Source organism: Melanotaenia boesemani, chromosome 3, assembly GCF_017639745.1.
Source record: "Melanotaenia boesemani isolate fMelBoe1 chromosome 3, fMelBoe1.pri, whole genome shotgun sequence".
Classification (NCBI taxonomy): Eukaryota; Metazoa; Chordata; class Actinopteri; order Atheriniformes; family Melanotaeniidae; genus Melanotaenia; species Melanotaenia boesemani.
In genome coordinates this window covers 28,285,393-28,309,556 of record NC_055684.1, presented here as the reverse complement: position 1 = coordinate 28,309,556, position 24,164 = coordinate 28,285,393, and the positions used below count along the sequence as shown (strand labels likewise).

Genomic DNA, 24,164 nt, shown 5'->3' with positions numbered 1-24,164 from the left:
ACTTAAAATAGTCTATTAACATTATGCTTTGTAATAATCCCAGAACTAGTCAAAGTTTCTTCTAATTCCAGACATCAGACGGGTACTTCATCCATCACTTTGCTCCAGCTAGTCTTCCCCGAATATCAAAAAATGTTGTCTTTGTTATTGATCGAAGTGGCTCAATGCAAGGCACAAAAATGGAACAGGTGGAGTATTTTAGAAGTCTGCCACATCTATAACTTGATTTATATTACAAACACATTGTTTAAGACAAGAATACACCCAAAACAAATATAATGACATGTTTCTAACCTAAATAATTGTGTTATGCTGTTCTTATACAGACCCGGAGAGCATTAATCCATATTTTAAATGACCTGGCAGAAGAAGACTTCTTTGGTCTTATCACTTTTGATGACCAAATATTTCACTGGAAAAAAGAACTTGTTCAAGCCACCAGTGGAAAATCTGCAGAAGGCCAAAACATTTGCTGAGACTATTGAGGCCAGAGGAGGTAAGATTTTCAGGAAATGTATTTATTTTGGTTTATCAACATCTATGATCGCGATGGAAGTGAAATTCTTCTTCCTGCATTTCAGCTACAGACATTAATACCGCAGTGCTGAAGGGAGCAGAAATGCTGAATGCACATCCCAGAGAAGATTCAGCATCTATCCTTATTCTCCTCACAGGATGGAGACCCAACCTCAGGTTATCATAAAACACTCGTGCACACTCTGCTACAAACACTTGAAAACAAATGTAGATCATTCTTTTAAAAAGAAGCAAGTAGACTATTTGTAAAAACAGGTCATAGTTAAAATCTCCTCCTGCCCCCCTGATGTTTCATGTTTGTTGCTTGATGAAACTGAGGCATGAGCCAAAATTTTCCATGTCAAGAAAAATAATTTTGTTTGGTTGTTATTTTGCTTTCCTGAAATTGAACATTGCATGTCTTCTTAAGGAGACTGGGTTCCACAGTTTATAATAAAATAATATAAATTATAATATAATATTCATTATCAACAACAGTTATGAGCATCTCTTGTATGACTTATACCATTTGACAAACTGTACAAGAAACAAATAAAACCCTTTAGCACAAGAACACAGCTCATTACAGTCCGATGATTGTTCAGACAGTTGGGTGATGATACTTTATAATAAAAGAATAAGCGCTGTATTGTGTCCTTGCAGGAGAGACAAATATTGAGAGCATACAATCAAATGTAAGACGGGCCATTGCAGGCAAATTTCCTCTCTACTGCCTCGGTTTGGGTTTGATGTCAATTTTAATTTCCTTGAGAAAATGTCGCTGCAAAACAACGGTGTGGGAAGACGAATTTATGAAGACTCTGATGCTGATTTACAGCTGACGGTATGCACATAATGCCAATGTTCTTTATTTGAGGTGATGAAAAATAATACTTAGTGATTTGCTGTGCTGAGATTAAACATCCATATTGTGTCCAATTTGTATGGAACAGGGTTTCTACGAAGAGGTGGCCACTCCTCTGTTGACGGATGTGACAATGATCTATTTGGGAGGAACCAACTTGACCCAGACTAATTTCAGTCAGTATTATAATGGCTCTGAAATTGGTTGTGGCTGGTCAGATCACTGATAACAACATTGAACCTTCATTCCACAAGTTGTGGCAGTTTCAGTAAGGATTACATCACAACAAAAAATAACTATAATACTCTGAGATCCTTGTGAAATTATTTCTCTACTGACATTAAACTTTATAATGACAGAGGAATGGAAAGATGACATTTTCTAAGACAAAGACCTCCACGGTGACCCCTACTGGAACAGTGTCTGAAGGCCTCCTCCAGAGGGTTTGGGCTTACCTCACAGTCAAACAGTTTCTGGAGAAAGCGTAAGTGTGATGCATGCCATCTGATCTTTTGTTTAATTTTTATTATCAGTTTATAACAGAGCATCAGCACTCATTTCCCCTTCACTGTTGAACCCACAACAATGTTAAGACACTGCTTTGTATTCTGACTTCTGGAGCTAAAAAATTTCCCATTAGCAGATTAATTAATTTCAGTCAAATTAATTTGCACAGACGTTTTTATGGTTACTTGAATTGCAATTTCATCAGATGATGCTGCAGTTAATAAATTTTGATATTTATTAGAGCAGTTTAGATTGTTAATGGACTGCTTTTCAGACACAACTTTCAAGCTTTATGAGGAGCTCAGATATATTTATATACTGAGGGCCCATTTAAGTTATTTAAATTCCTCGTGATATTTGGGTGTGTTTTCCAGTTCTGATAAGGATTTTGTAAGATTATATCTACATGTACTTGAGTCTGGTTTTGATTGAACTAATACAAATAATTTAGTTGACTAGGCACATATCCACAGTCACAATCAAGAAAAAAGAAACACACTACATCATAATGCAAGGCCTGAAAAAAGTTCTTAAACTTGCCTAAATATAAAATTTTGCCAGGGGCCTTTCTTCTACAGCTAAAACAACACTGACCATACAAATAGCTCCCCTTTTGACAGCACACATAAACAGATTTATGGCACTGTTTGCACACACACTGCAGCAATAAAAAAAACTAATAGTATATTGGGCTGCTGACCAACACATTAGCATGTTTGATTTAAAACAGCACAATTATTTCATCACTCTCTATTTGGTATATCCTGCTAGTTTAAGGGTATCTAAAGAGTCTTTAAAGGTTACTGGGTGTTGGACTAGAATAACAGTCTTGACTGAGACTAACTGAGTCAAAACCTAAAGCAAAACTAAATTTTAATTTCAAAATAGGAAACAGGTTTAAGGTTAAAGTTAACTGTATAGAATAAATTGGTATCTCTGCCAAATCATCTGCCTCTATCTAACCCTATCCTCTGCATCTTCTTCTCCTACACCGACTCATGCACCACTAACTTTATGTCTTTTTTCACTACATCCATAAACTTCCTCCTTGTCTTCACAGGCCTCTCACCTGTAGTCATAACATCAGCTTTTTTCTATTGATTCATTAGATAAAGTCAACAAAAACCTGTTTGTGAATACAAAAGAAAGGTAGACATCTTAATCAACTCTTTATTAACATAGAAATTTGTGATACAGGCTGCTGTTGTCTGGAGCAGAGAAAGAGAAAGTGAAGAAAGAGGCTTGGAGTTGTCCCTAAAGTACAGCTTTGTGACCCCACATACATCCATGGTGGTCACCAAGCCTCAGGGGGAGAACACAGACGTGCTTCACAAACCTAAGGAGGGGGAAAGATCATCACAAGATCAGCAATATCATATTGGACATGGACAAACAATGAAGATCCCCACACGTTCTGGTAGAATTAATAAATATGATGAGTAACATTAATTCAGAACAAAGAAAAGCAAAATGGAAAATCAATGACACTGTTTCTCTACATTCTTTTGTTTTTAAAATAACATAAAATGTTTGAGAGTTTTCACTGAATTAATTAAAAATAATTGGAACAGAGCTTAAGGTAAAAGATGATTGACATGTTTATCATCTGTAGAATTTTAGTTTAACAGAACCTCGTTTTATGATCATTATTATTATTTTTAACCCAATAGGAGGTTATCCAAGTCATCCAGGTCTTCACGGTTTTCGCGGTCCTTCCTGGTCCTCCTGGTGAGACATGGCAGCTATTTTGTTGCAATACGTGTTTGAGAAAATGAGACGCTAGAACACTATACATTAGAATGTAATACACGATTCCAACCTTAGATGGCACTAATTCATACAAAATATCCCTTAAAGAAAATCCTTCACAGTCAATACAATAATCTCTAAATCTTCAAGGCCCCAACAGTAAAGTTAGATCAGAGATGTCATGCAAAAACATGTTTATCATTTGCAGAATTTTGGTTTAACAGAAACTCATTTATGATTTATTTATTTATTTATTTTCCTCACCAATTTATAGGTTGAAGGAGGTAGGGCCAGGTCTTTCCCGAGATCGTGGTCCTCCTCATCACGGTAATGGCAGTATATACATTACTATTAAACTGAAGTTAATTATCAAAATGTAGATATACATTTAAGGGACATTGTGTAACATTTTCTGTTCTTTACTGACCAAAATTGATGTTTGCATGTATATATGTGTTATCATTGGTGTATTATGACCTGAGCAAATGATCTGACACATTATTGTAAGTTAGATTTGTTCATACTTATGATGGGGTAAGCCGGTAGGGCAGCGCCATTATATTTCTGCTATCTTAAAACTACAGCCGTCGACAAGGGACAAATAGCACCGACTGCTTTTTCCCTGCGAGCCAGCACACAATGATTGAGACACGGATGGAAAAGATACATGAGAGCGGCACCCTGGCAAGTTTGAAATATCGTTTAAATTGTTATTCACAAAAATGCTGGATGGTGATTTGATGGCGGTGAATAAATGTTAACGTTCAACTTCAGAAGTGAGTTCTTTGAGTGAACTTCCTGGTAGACTCTATCTTTTCCTTCCCTTCGCCTCTCTATTAATGTGCTTGGACACAGAGCTCTGTGAACAGCCAGCCTCTTTAGCAATGAACTTTGTGTCTTGCCCTCCTTGTGCAAGGAGTCAGTGGTCATCTTTTGGACACTGTCAGGTCAGCAGTCTTACCCATGATTGTGTAGCCAACAGATATAGAGTGAGACACAATTTAAAGGCCTTTGCAGGTGTTTGAGTTAATTATTAGATTGAGTGTGGCACCAGGTGTCTTCAATATTGAACCTTTCCACAATATTTAAATTTTCTGAGCTATTGAATTTGGAATTTTCATTATTTGTCAGTTAACATTTTCTGTCCTTTACTGGCCAAAATCGATTTCTGCATGTATATATGTGTTATCATTGTGTATTATGACCTAACGCAAATAGCTGACACATTAAGCAAAGAATTTTAGATTTGTTCATACATATGACAGCCTTGAAGATGGGGGTAGTCTTGGGTGGGTGGCAGGACCCCCTTGGTGCCACCCCCTTCTCAGTTGTAATGGGGCAATGTGCCTTGTTTTTGTAGGGCTATATCGGATGTTGCTGAGTGTTTGTGGTTTACTGGGAAAATCACAGACCTCCTCCAAGCTCTCCTTCGCGCATTAGATGCAGCAGTCTGGCTCTGAAGGAGCTCTGCAGGGCTGTCAGTGTTCATAGGGGACCAGAGCTGGTTCTGTACTGGAATGCCTCAGTAGAGCGTCAGACGCAAGCTGACATCAGCCGTCAGATCGAGCAACATCCAACATCCATCACTGATCAATATGGTCCAATTTTACTTCAATCAAGTCTGACAAAGGCTGAAATTGCGACATGTCTGACTGTTAAGTTTTACCAGTAACTCATTAACATAATTACACATACACACCATGACTGTAGCCCTTCCCATCAGCTGTCATGGGGCTGTTTTTGATAATTAAAATCAGGTGTCACACACCTACTCTTGAGTACTTACCTACTTTTAATCATCTCATTACCTAGAGAAAACAAATTTATTTTCCCGAGAAAACAACAACATTAACTTTTTATCTTGAGATAATGAGTAAATGCTCTATCTGCCACTTTATAATACATATATACAGCATATATGCATACATTTTTAAAAATAAAAGAAAGTGTTATTATAAAAGTGTTATAAGACATCTTATGCAATTCAAAATTTTTGAACACAGCTTAAGTTAAAATGATTATTAACATGTTTAAATTGAATAAGAAAAGCATGCAAAAAACTAGGGGTGTGTATCTCTCCCTCACACACACGATTCGATATGCATCTCAATACATGGTCCACAAGTTGAACCATAAAAAATATTCAGCTAACTTTGTAAAGATATGATACAGTGCCATTTTGGTCCTAAATCGATTCAATTTCGATATTTAGTATTAACTTGGAATTTAAATCTCTAAATTAAAGTCCATGTGTTTTAATAGAAGACAGTAGTAGTTTTTCCTCACTTGAGCTTTTGAATTTCAAGCAACAAAAACAAAATCTTAAAACATCATCAAAAATAAATAATTAGCCTTTTTTGGCCTTTTAAACCATTTTTCCTTTTTCTTTGTGGTTAAAAAATATATAAATAATCAACTTAACTTGTTGTGTGCCATCTGAAATTATTCAACCAGCGCTTGCAGCAGTGTTAAAAATGAAATGTGAGGTTCATGTTTAGCATGTACATAAAAAAAAAAAAAAAAAAAATATTCTACCTCAAAGTAACTCTCAAATGCCAAAACAACGGTACTTCTACTTCAGATTCTTTTCAGAAAGATAAACTGGTCAACATGGTCTTCTCTGAGTACACTGCGCTGAGCTGTGACAATGTCACCAGCAGTACTAAAGACCCTTTCAGATGGTACACTAGTAGCAGGTATGCATAAGGTAAGTCTTAGCCAGTGCAGACAGCATTGGCAGATCCGCCTGGCCTCTTCACCAGTGTAAAGTGTTGCCATCCAAAGGCAAAGGATCACGGTTTTCTGTATTTCCAGACTATTCTACAGTCATTTAGAGGGCGTGAGAGACCTTTACTGAATGATACTCAAGTGATGAGCTGTTAGCCATAGGACGGAGAGAAGTAAAGTTCCACTTTTTCGAAATAAGAATGCCAGTTCGACCTCCTCATCCAGCTGAGCGAGGTGTTTGGGTAAATTCTGCATTGACCGAAAAGGGCAGCTGGCGTAGTTGTGTTTTCTGGACGGATTCCAGGTCTCAGTCAGGGCTAGGACCTCACCTAACTCACCTAACTGACTGTACCAACCCTGATTGAAATCAGTGTTTGTTCTTTTGCAAGGTCCCTGGAAGACTTCAGTGGTGGCCTTGTTTCCATAATGTCACTAAACATCTGGTCCAAAGGGAGGGTCATCATCTAAATCAGAAAAATGGAAAAGAAAAAAATCTCTATAAAAACAAAACAACAACAATAAAAAACAACAACAACAACAACAACTAAAAACATCTTGCCAATTGCTATATGTAGACTTCTACTTGAGTATATGCCATTAAATAATTTAATCTTCAGATTATCACAACAAAATTCAGCAAAAATGTCCTATTAAAAATAGCCATGTGCTTGCTTACACCACCCTAAACACACCTGCAGTTTGGCTCATCCTTTTGAGGATTGTCTTCACCTGGTATTGGCTTCCTGTGTGCAGGCCCTTTCTCAAATTCACTGTCTCTGCCCTCAGCTGCCTGATAATGGTGTCACTATTACTACAGTTGTAGTAATACTGAGTCAGAAATGCACAGTAAGAAATTCTGTTAGTGTTTGTGTTTTTGTATGCATGTGTTTGAGAGAACATGGACTGAATAAAACAAAGGTAGGCAAAACTGATAAGGTGTAGAATAAATACAAAAAAAGAAACTTACCTTCTTGAGTAGGGTTAACGCCTCACTTAACACTGACAGCTAAGTCTGCTCTTTGATTTTGTCTTCATCAGTGAAGGACAGGACTTTGAAGCGTGGTTCTAGGGCACTGGCAACATGCAGTGTGTCTTGAATTCCCTGGTATCTGGAAATAATTGGATTCTAACCCAATTACAAAGCTATTCCTGAGAACTTTGACAACTATTTTCACAATTAAAAAAAACAAAACAAAAAAAAACAAAAACAAAAACATAACACATGCTAAAGATACATATACATTGAATAGAATTATTCTTACCTCTTTTGAAGTCTTCCAAGAACTTGGCCTTCATTTCAGCGATGATGTGCAGGTCACCATCAACTGCACTAAAGTGCTTTCTCAGTTTTTGCCTGAACAGGGGCAACCATGGACAGAGTGGGATTGTCTTCTTCACACAGAAGTGTTATTGCCACTTTGACAGGTTCCATGAGCTTTACAATTGCCTCAATTGTAGCAAGGTCTTCTTCTGTCAAAGTATTGACATCATTACCCTTCCTCAGCTCTCTTGACATTAAACCTGCAAAAACTGGAGGCTGTTGCTCCAAAAAACGTTCCAACATGTCATGGGAACTATTCCAGCATGTACATACGTCCTGTATGAGCTTGTGGGATGGCAAACTAAGCAGCAACTGCTTCTGGTGTAGTATTTCAGTAGCTTTTGGGCTGTGATGAAGAAAGGTTACAATTCTCCTCACTTGGCCCAGCACTCTTGCACCTTGTACTTGAAAAGCTTTCTGTGAGGCCAGATTTATGGTGTGTGCAATGCATGTAACACAGGGGTTAAGTTATGCCTCTTGACCTGCTGCTATGATATTTTGAGCATTGTTCGTCACGAGTGCAGGATTTTTGTTTTCAATCTTCCATTCCATTTCTTGGGAGTTTGTATTTTGGTTCCAAAATCCGTATCATTCGTCTAAACCCCTGCATTTTCAACAATGCTATAGGGACGCATGTCTTTGCAGATGAAATAGCCTATAGCTTCTGTTATTGCTTTTGAACAGGTGGAGTTATCAGCTAACGCACTTTGAAAGTAGCTGCTAGCACTAGTAGCACTTTTACTTGCCTCTTGATGCACATTTTTTCTCCATTTCCACGTCGTGCCATTTACGTAGGTGGAGAGCAGGGTTTGTTGTACTTCCAGTATACTTGATGCTAGTTTGCATGTTTTGCATACTGCAGCTGATTTGGTCGAGGGTGCCTTGGTTGTTTTTATGGAGCTCGAAGTATTTTGAGACTTTGGCTTTAGATTAGCCAGAGCACTGTGCACTGTTGCGTCATCCATTTTTTCTGCTTCCGGTTGATTTCCCTCCCAATGGTTCACCTTAACCTTACTGGACCTGGGTTGGTAGAAGCAAGCAAGTGATTGGACGTGTTTCTGGTTGCATCACACACATACACACACACAGGGCAAGTTGTGTAGCACATTTCATGTACAGGGCAATTCAAAGTGCTTTACATAAAACAAAGGCATTACAGATATTTAGAAATAGTAAAATGCATCAATACATAATCACAATAAAATAATTAATTTCATTAAAATGATTAAAAGCAAGATAAGTTAAAAAAAAGTTACCATGTAGATTTCATACATAGGCGCATGAGAAAAGAAATGTTTTTAAACCTGGGCTGCCCCTGTGGGTGCGGGGGGGGGGGGGGGGGGGGGGGGGGGGGGGGGGGGGGGGGGGGGGGGGTGAATGGGTAAGGGTTGGGGTTTTTTTTTTTTTTTTTTTTTTTTTTGGGGGGGGGGGGGACACCTGCGGACATGTTCTTGTCCCTGGGGTTCCTGGCCTTGGTATTGGGTTGGCGTGGCCCACGGTGGCTTTGCCTGGGGCGGTCGGGTTCCTGGGTGGGGCTTTGCTGGGGGGAGGGGGGTGGCCCTTGGGGCCTGTGGGGCGCCTGCCCTCCGTGCGGCCCGCGCCGCAGCGCCCGCGCCCGCTGGGGCTGCTCGCCATCGCCCTGGGCTGCCCGGTGCCCCTGCCCCGTCGCGCCGGGGGTTCCGGTCTGGGGATCCCTCTGCTCTGGACCGGATGGGCCGCTGCTCTGTCTGCTTTGGCTGTCCCGGGCTTGGTACTCTGTGGATCTGCTTGGCCTTTGGGGCCTCGGGCTCCCCCCGTCCCCCGCTGATGCTTCGGGGGTGCGGCGTGATCGCGGCCCCCTTGCGGGTACACATTTCCTCCCTGTTGCATGGCCACACATGCATATTAACACGTGCATGCTCACAAACGTGCTCGTCTCTCCATCCGCTTCTCACTAGATGTAGCTGATGTTTGTGTGTTGGTACGTTCATCTGCAGGTACGTTTGATGACTATTGTAATTTTTTATATCATCGTCATCCTATCTTTCTTTCGGTATCATGTAGTACTGTGGTAGTTTATGTTGTTGTTTTTTTGTGATATGTTCTGGGCAGCATAGACAACTGTTATTTCCACATTTAATCCTGCCCTTTTCTCTCCCTTTTTTTTTCTCTCTCTCTTTCTTCCTCTATCTCCCTGTCAGGTTCGGCACTGACATATAAGACTAAAGAAAATAAGATTACAATAAAAATAATAAAAATATTCAAGGGCAGCCATGTATATAACATGTCTCCCTTGGTAGAGCAAAACTGTCAAGCAAAATATGGCACACAGATCACCGTTCTGTATGTTAGGATGCTGGACAGGACAGGGTAAAAAAAAAAAAAAAAAAAAAAAAAAAAAAGAAATGTTTTTAACCTGGATTTAAAAATGTCAACATTTGGTGAAAAATTTAAACACAGGCAGAGCACAGACACCAGAGACCGCCTCAGAAGGAGAAACTAACACAAAACTAGTCAGAAATCGGTTGTTCATTCCCTGATCGGATTTGTACTGTTTTATTAACAAAATCTATATCATATCTGTAATTATGAGCCGATAGTGCCGTGAACCTCACTACTGTATCGATTTTTGGATATGTATCTGGTAATCTTTACACCCCTAGCGAAAACACATCTTTATCATTTGCATAATTTTAGTTTAATGCTTTATCCATGTATAACTTAACTCTATGAAGTAAATTCACAACAGAACCTCGTTTTAAAATTTTTCTTTTTTTTTTTTTTTCACCAATATCAGGCTATCCAGATGTTTGCCGCTGGTTTGTCTCCCGCCAGTCCTCCAGTCTATGGTAATGGCAACACACACACACACACATATATATATATATATATATATATATATATATAGAGAGAGAGAGAGAGAGAGAGAGAGAGAGAGAGAGTAGGGTAGTGCAGTGCCATGATGGTCTGCTATCTTAAAACTACAGCCAACGGCAAGGGACAAATTGCACAAACTGTGTTTTCCCAGTGAGCCAGCACACAATGATTGAGACATGGAAGGAAAAGATACATGGGAGTGGCACCCTGGCAAGTTGCAATATCATTAGGGTCCGAGCCCTTTCAACCCTATTGTGGTTGAAATGTTTAGTATTATTATTCTAAGAATTTTGAGGCCAAATATGACCCCCTAAACACCAATGAAAAGTTGTGAAATTTGTCACACACATCAAGCCCGGCGAAAAATTTCGATATTCTAGAGTATGCATAGACTTCAATGCAAAATTGGCTCAACAGCACCACCTAGACACCAAAAAAAATCCCCAAATGAATGGGGTCCCGAACGTCTACTTCGACGTAGGAAGACGAAACTCTGCACACACGTGTAACACGCCGAGTCGAGCAAAAAAGTCAATTGAACACTTGTTGCCATGGCAACGGGGCGCCCGCCATCTTGGCGTGTACGGCCATTTTTTCCCATTTTTTTTCACTTTACACATATCGTATTTGTACAAACTAGTCTGAGGGCATTAGTGCGACTGACTCCAAACTTGGTGGGAAGCTTCCTGACAAGTTGGGGACCAAAACTCTCCTCAAATTTTTCTAATAGGAGAAAGCGTGTAAACCGTGGCAACCGACGGAAAAAAGCCTTCTCGCCATGAAACACTGTTTGCTCATATCTCCATAGAAATACATGGGATCTGCACCAAAGTTGACAGTATTCATGCTTGTTGGGTCATTAACACATTACAACACCTGTTGCCATGGCAACATAGCATGTTAGCTAGCATGTTAGCATGCTAGCAAAAAATGCTAACTAGGTATATCAACATTTCAGATTCTCAGCTGGACGTTTTATCATTTTACATACCATGTTAGCAGGTTACCTAACATGCTAGGAAAAGGTGTATCAGACGGGTGCCGGTGACAGGAGGCTCGGACCCAATGGATGTCGCTCGCGACTTTAATTTAAATTGTTATTCACAAAAATGCTGAATGGTGAATATGGTGGCGGTGAATAATATTAACGTTCAACTTCAGAAGTGAGGTCTGTAACTCACTTTGGTAAGTGAAACTTTGTAGGAGTTGATCAGTTGTTCCGGGGGAAATGTTTGTTGTTGTTTGAATGATTGCTCGCTGGCTCTGGTGTGTACATAAAAGTTTGTCTGCACTGGTGTTAGAGTGTTCAACAGTCTGTGATTGTGACGGCAGATTGTAAAGTGTTTGTCATCTCCAGTAAAAGGGAAGATAAACATTATATTCCTGGTCGGGAGTGATCTTTCATGCTGCACACAGCATCAAAATATCTCCTGTTAGCCAAAGCTAACAATACTTTTGGGTAAATATGTGCCAATGTGAACCATGAACCGCTAGTTTCCTTCTTCTCAGCTCAACGATAAACAAAAGCAACAACAGAGAAAAAACCGATCAGCTGATCACTGACAGCCGTCATGATTCACAACAGGAGAGGGAAGAGGAGTAGATTTGATCTGCAACGCTGCTGTGCACACACAGAGATGACCAGAACAGCAAAGTTTATGCAAAACTACATGTAATTTATTTTATCCAACAGGAGAGGGAGGGGGAGAGGAGGCAGCTGCGCTGGGCAGACAAACAGACAACCAGAACAGTAATGTTTGTGCAAAACTATGGAGGTTTTTTTATGGAAAAAAGTTGGTTTTGAACCTTCTCACCAGGAAAAGTCTGAGTGCTAAAACAACCTCATTTCCCATGGATGTGACACCCTCAAATCCATGCAAAGAGCCAACCGACTCACCTTTGTCCATATTGCCCTCTAGACACATGCATGTCTCGCCATCATTAATGACAGGCGTTAAATGCGTTAAAAATATTAATCCAGTTAATTACATAAATTAGTTACCTCCCGTTAACGCTTTATTTTTACAAAGCAGAGAGCGGTTAGGGCTTGCATTATTTTCTCGAGATAACAGATTATTCACATGTAGAGTTGCGAGGGGGGCTGGAGCTGCTCTTGGTCCATCACAGAACCAAACACAGAGAGACAAACATTGAATGAGACTTGCAGTCACTCCTAGCGAGAAGAGTCCTCATATTTTAGAGACTTATATCAACATGCATGTTTTGGGACTGTAGGAGGAAGCCCATGCATGCACATGTAGAATATGTAAACTCAACACAGGTCCCCCCCCCCCCCCCCCCCCCACCCCCCCCCCCAGAAACCTGATTATTGTTAAAAAGGAATTTAAAAAATAAGCTATGTTAAGTATGTACATTAATAAATTACATTGGCTTTTATTGATGTGTGTTTGTGGTTAATTGGAAAATCACGGACCTCCTCCATGCACTCCTTCACGCTTTGGAAGCAGCATTCTGTGTCTGGAGCTCTTCCTTTTTCTTCCTTTTCAACAATGGCACTTGCAGTTTCTGTAGCGGTAGTTACCGTTTCCTCAACGGTCCTCAGTGGTTTGCCACTGTGGGCTGGTTGCAGACTTTTCACATTAGTGGTAACTCCTAATACAAGAAAAATATGTGTAGGTTTGCACAGATTAATCTGCACCTCAAGTGACATACATGTAGGCTATAACGGACCAGCTTGATCTTTTGCGAATGGAGCAACATTCTGTCGTCCCACAACGTCCCAACGGCAACGTTGCATTTAATTTTAAATAGGTTGTCGCCCGTCTTTCTGTCTCAGCAAGCAAGGTCATTAAGACAGAAAGACAGGCGACGACCTATTTAAAATTAAATGCAACGTTACCGTTGATCGTGACATTTCATAAAGATACTGGCATGTCCATAGTGGTGTTTGAAGGATGGAGATTTAACGTTTGTGGACCCTGACAACTGCTAGTTGGGACGTTGCGGGACGACAGAATGTTGCTCCTTTCTCGTCTCTCCTGGATTGACGGAGCCCAATAACCCTGCAAGCTGCTTTCACAACGATGCATTGTCACAGACATGATCTGGCGTGTCTGCAGCCCGGCTAGTTTCTGTTGCCACGGTTACCAACTAGCATTTAATCAATAATTTAAAAACAATAAGGCTATTTGACCAAAACTTCTTTTATAGGTGTCCATTATGGACACCCTACAGCCAAATAAGTATCGAGTACTCATCCAGACCATTCATGTTTTAATGACACAAAACAGCTAAATTATGCCCCAAATACAAAAAGGACTTAATCTTCCAAGGTTTTGCCCTCCTCTGGCATATGAAGGTCGAAGAAAGAAGTACAATGAAGGGGCTTGATCGTCAGCCTACATGATGGTTATTGCATTGATTACTTAATATCAAAATGGAACAGATCAGGAAAGTTACTATATATATATATATATATATGTATATATATATATATATATATATACATAAGGTTATATCAGAGGTGTCTGAGCTGCTTTGTAATTTTGCTTGTGTAATTTTGTTTTAGACTATGACCTTTCTTACGACGATGATCTAACTATGGATCTGATCCCTTTGAGAGCAACATTTGGTAAAGTATTGCAAAGATGTATTATTATTATTTTTATTATTATTATTATTATTATTAATCTATGTGCACTTACACTCCGTTATATCTGGACAAAGTTTTTATTGTTTTAACTGTTTACCAAAACCCCTTTAAGTTGCAGTAAATATGACAGAACAATAATTTATTAGTCCCTCAATGGGGAAAATTTCTGTGATGAACTGGGATTCAAAGTATAGCATTTCAGTTTAAATTGGGGTTATTTTCATCCAAACTAAAGCTAGGAACAGATTTAGGCTATCACAGGTCTAAAGATTTGGCATTTATGTTTGGAAGGTGTTAATGTTACAAAGTATCAAACAGACAGACTTCCAAACCATCAAGTAGAAAATCATGCGTAAGTCTCAAGTACAGGCGTGATTTAGCTGCATGCATTAAAATGGCTCTGACAGCATTTTCTGAGCACACGAAACTAAGCTCAACTACTATAAAAGTAAATAAAAAACTACAGAGACCTTGTCAGAGTTCATGATCTGAAACTTACAAAAATTTATGAATGCAGCATGTATAGTCCTATTGTTGATGTCACATAAAACAGACACTTTCAAATTAAATCTGAAGTTTTTAGAGAGCAAATTTTCCCAATACTTAACAATTTCCAAAACATACACAAAAGCAGAAAGACAAAGAAATCAGTATCAAAAGAAGTTTCTTTTAAAAGATTATGAGCTGTTTCTGTCATCTGTCTAACGTTGTGTCTCTGTCTACAGCTCCTGTTTCCCACAGATTTGTGCTGAAAACAGAGAATCAGTCTCCTTCACTTTGCTTTGACATTCATGGAAGGGTCCTCCTTAAACTTCTTCACGATCCCAGCAAAGGTTAGTAGAATCTGTCTTTGTACCAATGGAAACAGGGTGTAACGGGTCAAGCTAAAGATAGCAACCATCTCACTGCTTTAAACACAGTGTTGCCTAATGTCCCGAGGGTAACAAACAACCAAATCTATTAAAACATAACTGAATTACAATATTCCGTGCCACTTCTTTGAAAATACATAGCGTATCAGGTAATGAAAGAAGCATTTAGATCATTTAAGTATAACCATTACTAGAGAGTAAAAAAATACTTTGTTACACACAGGTAAACATGTCCATGTACAGTGTTGTTGCCTCATAAGCATATTAGCTGTAATCGTGGTTTACACGTGTCTCTCATGTGGTTTAATTATCCAGTCCCACTCTGTCTTGATTTGAAGAAAAAACAAAATGGTTTATTCCTTTAAGCGTCACAAACATGTGCCAGTTCAAGACTGTCTGGATAACAAACTAATCACCAAGACACGGTAAGAAAACCGTGTGCTTCCACAGCTAATATAGTACAAAAAAAAAACCTATAGTTCGCTGTTCTACCATTACACACCCTGGATGAATTCTTAAAGCCACAGTACCAAAAATACCAGGGAAAAATTAGTTGCTTCTTATTTACATTACATATTTAACTACCTCAAATTAAACTTAATGTCCAATCTAAACATTTTTGATTTACTGTAGAACATAACAATCTTAACTAAACGACATCCTCTTAGAAAAAAGTGAATATACCACCAATGGGGAAATAATATAAAAAATGAGTTTGCCTCATACATACTCGCCCCCTAATTGTTCTCTAAACTTAGAAACAATTAACATTTAACAATAAGTCTCTTTAAGTCCTAAGGATGGCTTGTCATATATCTTCGTTGTGGTGTCAGAGGTTACTAGTACTTGACACACCGCGGGAGTGCAGTCTTTACCACTGCCTCATTCAGATTCTAGGAGAAGACAAATCTTTGTGATAGGTCTGTCTAACTCGCTGGTCTTGGTCTTCACACGGACACGGCGTACAAGTCCATGCTCATCTGGTATTGACCGGATGATTTTGCCCATGATCCACGAGTTTCTTGGTGCCGTCTCATCCACAATCAACACAATGTCTCCAGGCATAAAGTTACGTGAAACACCAACCACTTTTGCCTCTTCTGAAGCTCAGGCAAATACTCTCTGGTCCAGCGTTTCCAAAACAGGTCTGCCATATATTGTGTGAAAATACCACCAATGGGGAAATAATATAAAAATGAGTTTGCCTCATACAACAGTATATCACATCTACTAAGTCTGGCCAACACCTACTAATGTCAGTATTTAAAATACATCTACTTGCTGCTGAATCTGATCTTTACACTCACTCTTTGCCATGTTTCATTAACACTGCAGCCACTGAGTTCTCAGCAATTTTAAAAAAGATTTTAAGAAACTCTCTGAATCTGCTTTCATTTATCTTATTAATTGACACCTGTGTGTTCAGGAAAAGTTAGAGAATGGAGGGAAACAGGGTTGCGATATATTGGTATAGGATAAGTTGTAGAATGAGCAAAATACTTATTTGGAGTAAGTTCAAATAAGCAATTACACTTAAACATCAAACAAAAAAACAAAAACATAAAAAACCAATTGATTAATAGATTAATGACCTATTTAATACAAACAACATAAATAATAATAAAGCAAACCAGTTTAATAATATAATCAATAATCAGTCTTTGTAGCTGCTCACTCACTTTACTCTCCTTTACTTTCCATCTTTAATAGATTTTCTATATTTATATCCAGTGTGATGTGACTTTAATTTGATCTCTTTTGTATAGAGCTGTATGTGAATGGTAAGCTGGATTCAGTAAAAAATGGAGGCTTCAAAAAGATTGTCATCCATGTCCAAACTGACCTGCTTGTCAAGGTTGACACAAATGAAGTTACTGTCCATGAAGGACAGGCAGCTGCACGTACAGTTGGAGAAGATCCCGTCACAGTTGGAAGGTAATTTTTTTTATTATTTTCAAAATTGTTCTGCTGTTAAAATGTTCTAGTTGTTTACTGGTGACCAAAATGTATGGTGTGCTTATGAAGACTAAAACTGTCTTCATTACTAAACTATGGCGTTAAATGTGTTGTTATATCATTATTATACACAACTGTAAATACAATAAATTACAGGCCCAACACATTTTAAATGATTAAAACTGTATACAGAATATGTTTGATTTTAAATCATCTCTACTCAGCGGACATGGCAAGGTGAGATAAATGACATGTTTATAACTGGTCCACTGAGTCATGATGTTGTCTGCTGCTCTGTGCTTCCTCAGCCTGAGGAAGACCAGTAAAAAGTGATGATGTAGACTACAAATGATTGATGAACCCTTAAAAGACAAGTGAATGTGAGTTGATGTGTGTCTTTCCAGTTTGACTGTAATCAATCGTGGCAATGAAATAGATATTGCAGTCGGCGATGTGCGCATTGTCATCTTAGTTCACGGGAACTACAACAAATTCCTTTGGCCCGTTTTAAGACAGAGGCCATCTGCCGACAGTACTGAAGGAATTTTAGGTGGGTAAAAGAAGTTTTACTTTTTCATCCCTGCATTACTTGAAAACTTCTTATGAAAAACTTATGAATTTCCCCCATATAAAAGTAAATAAATAAAGTATCTGTCTATCTAGCCTCTTCATTTGTATGATACGATGAATAAATATTTCCACACAGTTGTTGGTTAATCATCGCAACAAACCTGTTTCTCAAAAAACAACAAATACGCTGATAGAAGTGTCAGGTTTTCAGTGTGTTGTTGTTGGACTCTGTACAGCTTTGAAGCCAGCAGTCTATCAGGAGGTACAACAAGTTCCCGGAACCAAACTGAGGATCAATGATCAAGAAATTCATGTCACGAGGTACATTTTGTACATGTGTAATTTTTAAGCTTGTTTTTGATTTTTCTGAGCTCAGAAAACACAAAATGTACCCTCCTCCTTTCCTTTCGTCTGTAGTTCCAGTGCTTTTGACTACAGTACCAGCTCTTCTGCACAAATTCGCTGCTGGCTCATTTCAGCTGACTTCGTCCTGCAGAGACCTGTGAATGATTTTGTTGTTGCCAAACTTTAATTTGGAATGATTTGGAAAGCATGCATTTCAAAAGACAAAAAAAAATAAAAAATGCCATAACACATTACTACAATACATAAATAAATTGTATACCAATTTTTTGTATTATTGGTTGTTAAATATATGTAATACACTATAATGCCACCACCTTGTATACAAAGAATAAAATAAATTGTACATTTATAAGCTTTTTTCTGCAAAAAGGAATAAAACTATGACCTCACAAAGTTATATGAATGCTCAGAGTTGACAGTAATTTGTGTCCATTTTATTAATTCATTGTAAGATATAGTAGCTTTATTTTCAGAAACTGAGCCTTTAGACAAGAGTCTGACCCTGGATGCTCCTTTCTGGTGCACCCCAAGTCTGGACCGGAATCTGCTGTTATCACCACTCAAAAAGGAAAGCAGACCAGATTTACTGGTAGGTTAGAGAAGGAGACTTCATGTAGACCAGACATGGCTCAGCAGCTGCAGCCGAGTCTACCAGCTGCTTCCCACCTTTTAACAACCAGTCTCTGCTCCTTCCTAATCCACAGCAATTGTTCCATTTCTAGTTTAGTTTGCTTCACTTATACAGTGCTTCCCAATGAGCTAGATGTCTGTGTGACAGTAGATTAATACTGAATCTTACGTTTTCCATTCCATTCATTCCAGCATTGAAAGCACCAAACCCTAAAATATCCCTTTTATTCTTTCTTACCAATAACAACCCCTGCTTTTAAGCGCAAAATCTTGAACTAGATTTGCTGTAGCAGACACAAAGTAATCATATAATACCTAAAAATCACTGTTTAATAAATATGGTGTCTTCTGTGTTTTTTGACAGACATTTTCTGCTCCAGCAACACCAGGCCCTTCTGTGCGTCCAAGTAAACAGACAGCACAGAGCTTCCCAGCTGTAGCCCCAACTCTACAGACACAGCTTACTGCTCAGCCCAGCCAGGAGCAGGTACTGCACACATCTAACTGTGACTGGCCACATCTGTACAGACAGACACAAAAAGCAGAATTAGAAAGCCAACATTTGAAAGTTATCCCATGCAGTTCAGCCTGGCAAGCTCTTATAAGTATAAATCCTTTTGGATTGCTCATCTCAACAAAATGTAATCCTGTTTCCAAAGGAGTTGAGGCACTTTATAAAATGTGAATAAAAATAGAATATTGGCATTGATAAAATAAAATCTGATTAAATCTATCTACATTAGGTGTGTGTGCATGAGAATGTTTATTAATTTGCTGTATGTTTCTTTCCCATTTGTCTCTCCTCCCTTAAGCACCAGTTCCCACCATCTGCCATGCCTCTTCAGGTGGGGCAACACACTGCAAAAGGACACAGAATTACAAGCTGTCTACTAGCTTGTGTCATTGTGGAGTACTTTGAACCAAATAACTTGCCAGTTTAATTAAAATTTTGTTTTCGTGTTCCATAAACAAAAAAAAAAAAGAAAAAAAAATTATATGCACTGCACTAGCACTACATGACAGCACCTGGGTCCAACTGGACTCAAAAGCGGTCTGACTATCACTTAATTATGACGTCCCATCTTGTTTGAATTCATGCTTGTGTTGTTCTTCCTCTCAAATGTAAGTCGCTTTGGATAAAAGCGTCTGCTAAATGACTGTAGAATAGAATAGAATAGAATAGAATATTCAAAATGCCTACTCTGAAAGTGAAAAAGAAGAAGAAAAAACATTTAGAATTAATGCATGATTTTGTTCCATAGCTGTTTTCTGCTGACCAGCCTGTGTCACACCTGAATCCTCCTGATACCTCTGCTAGCTTTACACAGTCAGTCTCTGGTGCTCCTCCCCAGCTCCTGCCCCTGCAGATCAGCACACAGGTATGATGTGGTAGTATTAATGACAAAAACAAGCTAAACATACAATTTGGTTTGAAAAACAAACAAAAAAAAAAACATATGAAATGTTAATGTACATAAAGTTGTAGGAGTTATCCACAAGGGTCCTGTGTGAATGTTGTATCTACCCACTGGCTGTCTTTGTTCATTTTATTTCATTTTCCCTTTTTCTTTCCCAGTTTCCCTCACCATATCCTGTAGTTCAAACAGGGAGCCACATGCCCCCTAAATTTTCCCCAACTCCTCTGCCGTCTGTCTACAGCAGCAGTGAGACTCCCATGTCTAGCTCCTACTACTCACCTTTACCCTCTGGGCTCCATCTCTCCTATCCATGCAGCCCAGCAGATGCCTGATTTGACACGTCCTGTTTCTATTGCTGATGAGGTGCCCTGCTGTCCTCTGGTCATGCCCCTGTCTCTGGAGCAGTATAATCCATGTTTTCAGTAAGGGTAGGGAATAACACCATTCTCACGCATGTGTGTTCAGGTGCTGCTGCAGCTGCAGGTGAGCCCACAGTGAGTTTGAATGGTTCTCCAGGCAAAACTTCTTTCCCCACTCACAGCAGGGCACGGTCATGCACCAGCCACCTCCCCAGATCAACCTCAGAGCCTGTGCAGACTCAGCAGCCCTGTTCTCTGAAAGGGTCTTTGTCTTCTGATAATATTTATGCCGGACTACATGGAGATGGCACTGGCACACAAGTTCCCCCTGGACAAGGTAACACCTGCAACACACACCAGAATGGCAAAGCTGAACAGAGTTCTTTTGTTGTTATTTAAAGCAAAGGAAAACAGTTGTGTTTTTCTTTTTTTAAATAACTTGGGGTATTTCAATGTGGGCTCCTCTTACCCTTTCATCTTCTTTTTCCCTTGATATCCTCCTCTACAGGCTGGTCTAATTACCCTCAACCATCTGAGAGAGTGACCTATAAATCCAGTAGCAAGCCGCGAGCTAGATTTCTCAGTGGGCCTGTGTCTTTATCTATCTGTTTGTATCTCTTCTCTTCCTGCATAGCTTCACCTTTTTCTTTTTCATATTTTATATGTCTACCTCAGATATTTTATTCTTTCTTTTCCAAAATGTTCTGCTCCACTGCTGGGTTTTCTTTTGGCTCATCTCACCTTTATTACTTGCCTTCTTACAGTATGTTTTCTTACACAGACATTTGGATATTGCTTATTCAAACCTGTTTCTAAAATCAAGATTTTGATTCTATATGTTTCTGTTTGAGTAATTATTTCAAAAGTCATTTATATATATAGATACATTTTCTCCAAATTTGCACCAAAAATTTTACCTAGTGCAATAGTAATAATAAATTATTTCCACTTGTTATTGTTTATTGGCCCATTGCCATGTTTCATACAGTTTGAGGTTTGGATAATCAAGTTTCTGTTTAATAGTAATGAGCATTTAATAGGCCTTTAATTTAACTGTCTGTTTAACTGATACTTGTCCACTTTGAACTTTGTGACTTATCCTCTTTGCATTACTTGTACATGAGCCTTTGCATGGCAAATGCATCTAAATCTACTATGATTATTTACTTTTCCACCTCTTTTTCTGCTTTCTATCTCTGTCTCCTTAATGTTCTAGAAATGTACAATGAAAAATGGGACATTAATAACAAACCATACATCCAATGCTATCATCCAATACACATATTTTTCCAGAGGAAGCTTTGCAAGATAAAACCAAATCACATTTTGCACATATTACCAGCGTGACTCTGTATAAAAGATCAGGTGCTTGTCTGATCGACCTGCCATCATTTTAAAACATTTGGCTCATTATGAAATGAACAAAAAGACAAGAAAAGCATTGAGCTATTGAGCAGTTGAAATTTTATAACAAACACGAGCTGAAACATTTCAGCTATTTTCAATTACATGTAGAGTATTAAAGTTTAGCAAATTTCTCATTTTCTGTACATTTTGCACAGCATTCCAATGTTTAGTTTTTCCAGAAATGGAGTCATTTAATCTCTCTGGGAATGAGTGCTTTGTGTTTAGTTTACATTACTTTGTCATTTTCAGGCATCATCATGGACAGCCCCAAGTTCAGAAACTCACACTCGGCCCCCATCATGGCCTGACAGTCTTGGGTCAACAGTGATGACCAGCCCATCTCCAATTACCCATCACATTTATCCTCTCCACTCTCCTGCTCCGTTCAGAGCCTTGTCCTCTCCTCTTTCTTTTAACCAGTGGCCTGGGTTTATTTTCCCTGTCCCTTCAGGAGTCTTTGCCTTTCCTCATGTGCCCCCAGCCCAGGATGCCAACAACCCAAATCCAGCATCATCACATCAGCTGACCGACCCTAAAACAAGGACTCTCTAATCTGAGTAGAACTGTGTCTTCCAACTGTTACCAAAAAAATACCCCACTGTAGTTCTAGTCAATCTTATGTGCATAACCTACATTGTATATATTTAACCAGCATGTATGTAACTACTTGTACATACTCCTCTCCATTCTTGAGTTTTATGCTGTTTGTTTAATTTGTGTTGACATACCTCATTTCCATATTATAGTATATAATCCTTTAGTTCAATCTTGGAAGGAGGACTGTTAAAGGTGTATAATAAGTCCAATCAGGATAGAGAGTAGATACTTGCCATCATTTATGGATGTGCATTACCATTCACTGAATGTACATAATGTACTGTTAATTTATTTTATGTTTGTATAAATAGTTGATGTTTGTGTTGCTCATGTCACCCCTATATATAAGCTGCCGTATGTATATATGACATCTTGTTATTCTGTACATAGCCCCTGTGTTTGTGCAGCCAACATTAGATAATTCATAGATTGGTGCTGCAGCAATGTGTCTTAATGCAACATCATATTAGCCATGCCATCACTGTGAAGACTTGACCTTCTGGTCATTAGGACCTGTTGCTTTCTCTGCTCTCTCAGCTCAGTCTAAGGACAGGTTTCATTCTTCATCTATTAAATGCTTCCAGCACAAGCGCTTGAAATATCCTTAAGAGATTTGAATGAACTTGAATTTAATCCTCAGGTGCAAAATCACCTGTGAGAGTGCCTTGAATCGCAGTTGCAGTTTTCTGAAGAAAAGCATTTAGACTTAAAGCAGAAAACAGATATTCTACACATAAATGGCTTATTTGTTTTTAACAATGAATGTGAATTGGCACATAATTCATTTAGTAGTGAAGCATAACTAGACACAAAAGTAAGAAATTATTTAAAAAAAGAATATCCAAAAATGAATTGGGTGTTACACTTACTGTATGCTTTTCCTTGCTCACTAAGGCTATATTGATCGTGCCACCACCTGCACCACTGCCTGCATAAATACACTGATATTCTGAATGTTCACAGGTTGATGTGGTGAGCCACAGGGGGATGTTTGCATAGAAACCACATTACAAGGGGGCTGAAGGACTCAACACACGGGTTAAGGTCATAATCGTCCCATACCTCTTCTAATGCAAGCTGTAGCTTTACAAATTGTTGCCTTTGTGGATTTTGAGTAAATAATGGGAATGTTGTTTGATAAATGTTGATAGTAAGATGGTGATGATAAGAATGTTCGGGACGTGTCTCTGAGAAGCCACATCTGCTTGACATGTTGTTTGTAGAAATATTGTAGGTTTTTCAAATTAGTTTTATTAGATTATGGACACACAAAGTCTTTGGGCTCATGTTTCCAGTTTCATGGCTATTTACAGCGTCAAGAAAAACTGTCCATTAAATTCTCTCTAATTTAGCTGATTGTTTGTCTTTAAGGCAGAATTTCTTAATTTATAACAGATTTTCTCCTATGCAGTTAGTTTCTTAGTGCTCTACGCTGCAACTTCTGTCTTTAAATTTCTAATGCTTGCAATGAAATCTAAGTGTATTATTGCTTTTGCCTGCTGTATCATCTGTTTTCCCAGCACTTTGCTGACCATGTCAGACTGATACTCTCAAAAAAGCTGTACAGACTTGAAAATATTAGAAATAAATTTTTGCTTGACAACATAATAATTAGCCACATCCTGTTTAATTAACAGTGCATGTTACACAATACAGCATCTTTATTCTTTTATTTAGGCTTTGTTTTAAACTGAAATGACTTTTTCATGAAATGTGTTGGTAGCAAAGTCCTTGCAAATTGCACAAGTTGTTCACTCTGTGTCAATAGCAAGTCTACCTACGTAGCCAAATATTGCGCACAGATAAATACCGACTTTGTTGGCGTTTATTAACAG

The 24,164-nt window shown here is 38.7% G+C and overlaps 2 long non-coding RNA genes and 1 pseudogene across 2 annotated transcripts; all 3 read left to right on the top strand.

The window, feature by feature from the left end:
• The first annotated feature begins 65 nt into the window (after nt 1-65).
• LOC121636971 lies at nt 66-18,315 on the top strand (annotated as a pseudogene).
• Nucleotides 18,316-18,777: 462 nt separating this feature from the next.
• On the top strand, nt 18,778-19,837 carry LOC121637387. Its single transcript, XR_006009838.1, has 3 exons — nt 18,778-19,035; nt 19,361-19,393; nt 19,811-19,837. It is a non-coding gene; the product is annotated as an uncharacterized LOC121637387 (long non-coding RNA).
• A 14-nt stretch (nt 19,838-19,851) lies between these two features.
• On the top strand, nt 19,852-20,534 carry LOC121637385. Its single transcript, XR_006009836.1, has 3 exons — nt 19,852-19,927; nt 20,125-20,329; nt 20,432-20,534. It is a non-coding gene; the product is annotated as an uncharacterized LOC121637385 (long non-coding RNA).
• The last annotated feature ends 3,630 nt before the right edge of the window (nt 20,535-24,164 follow it).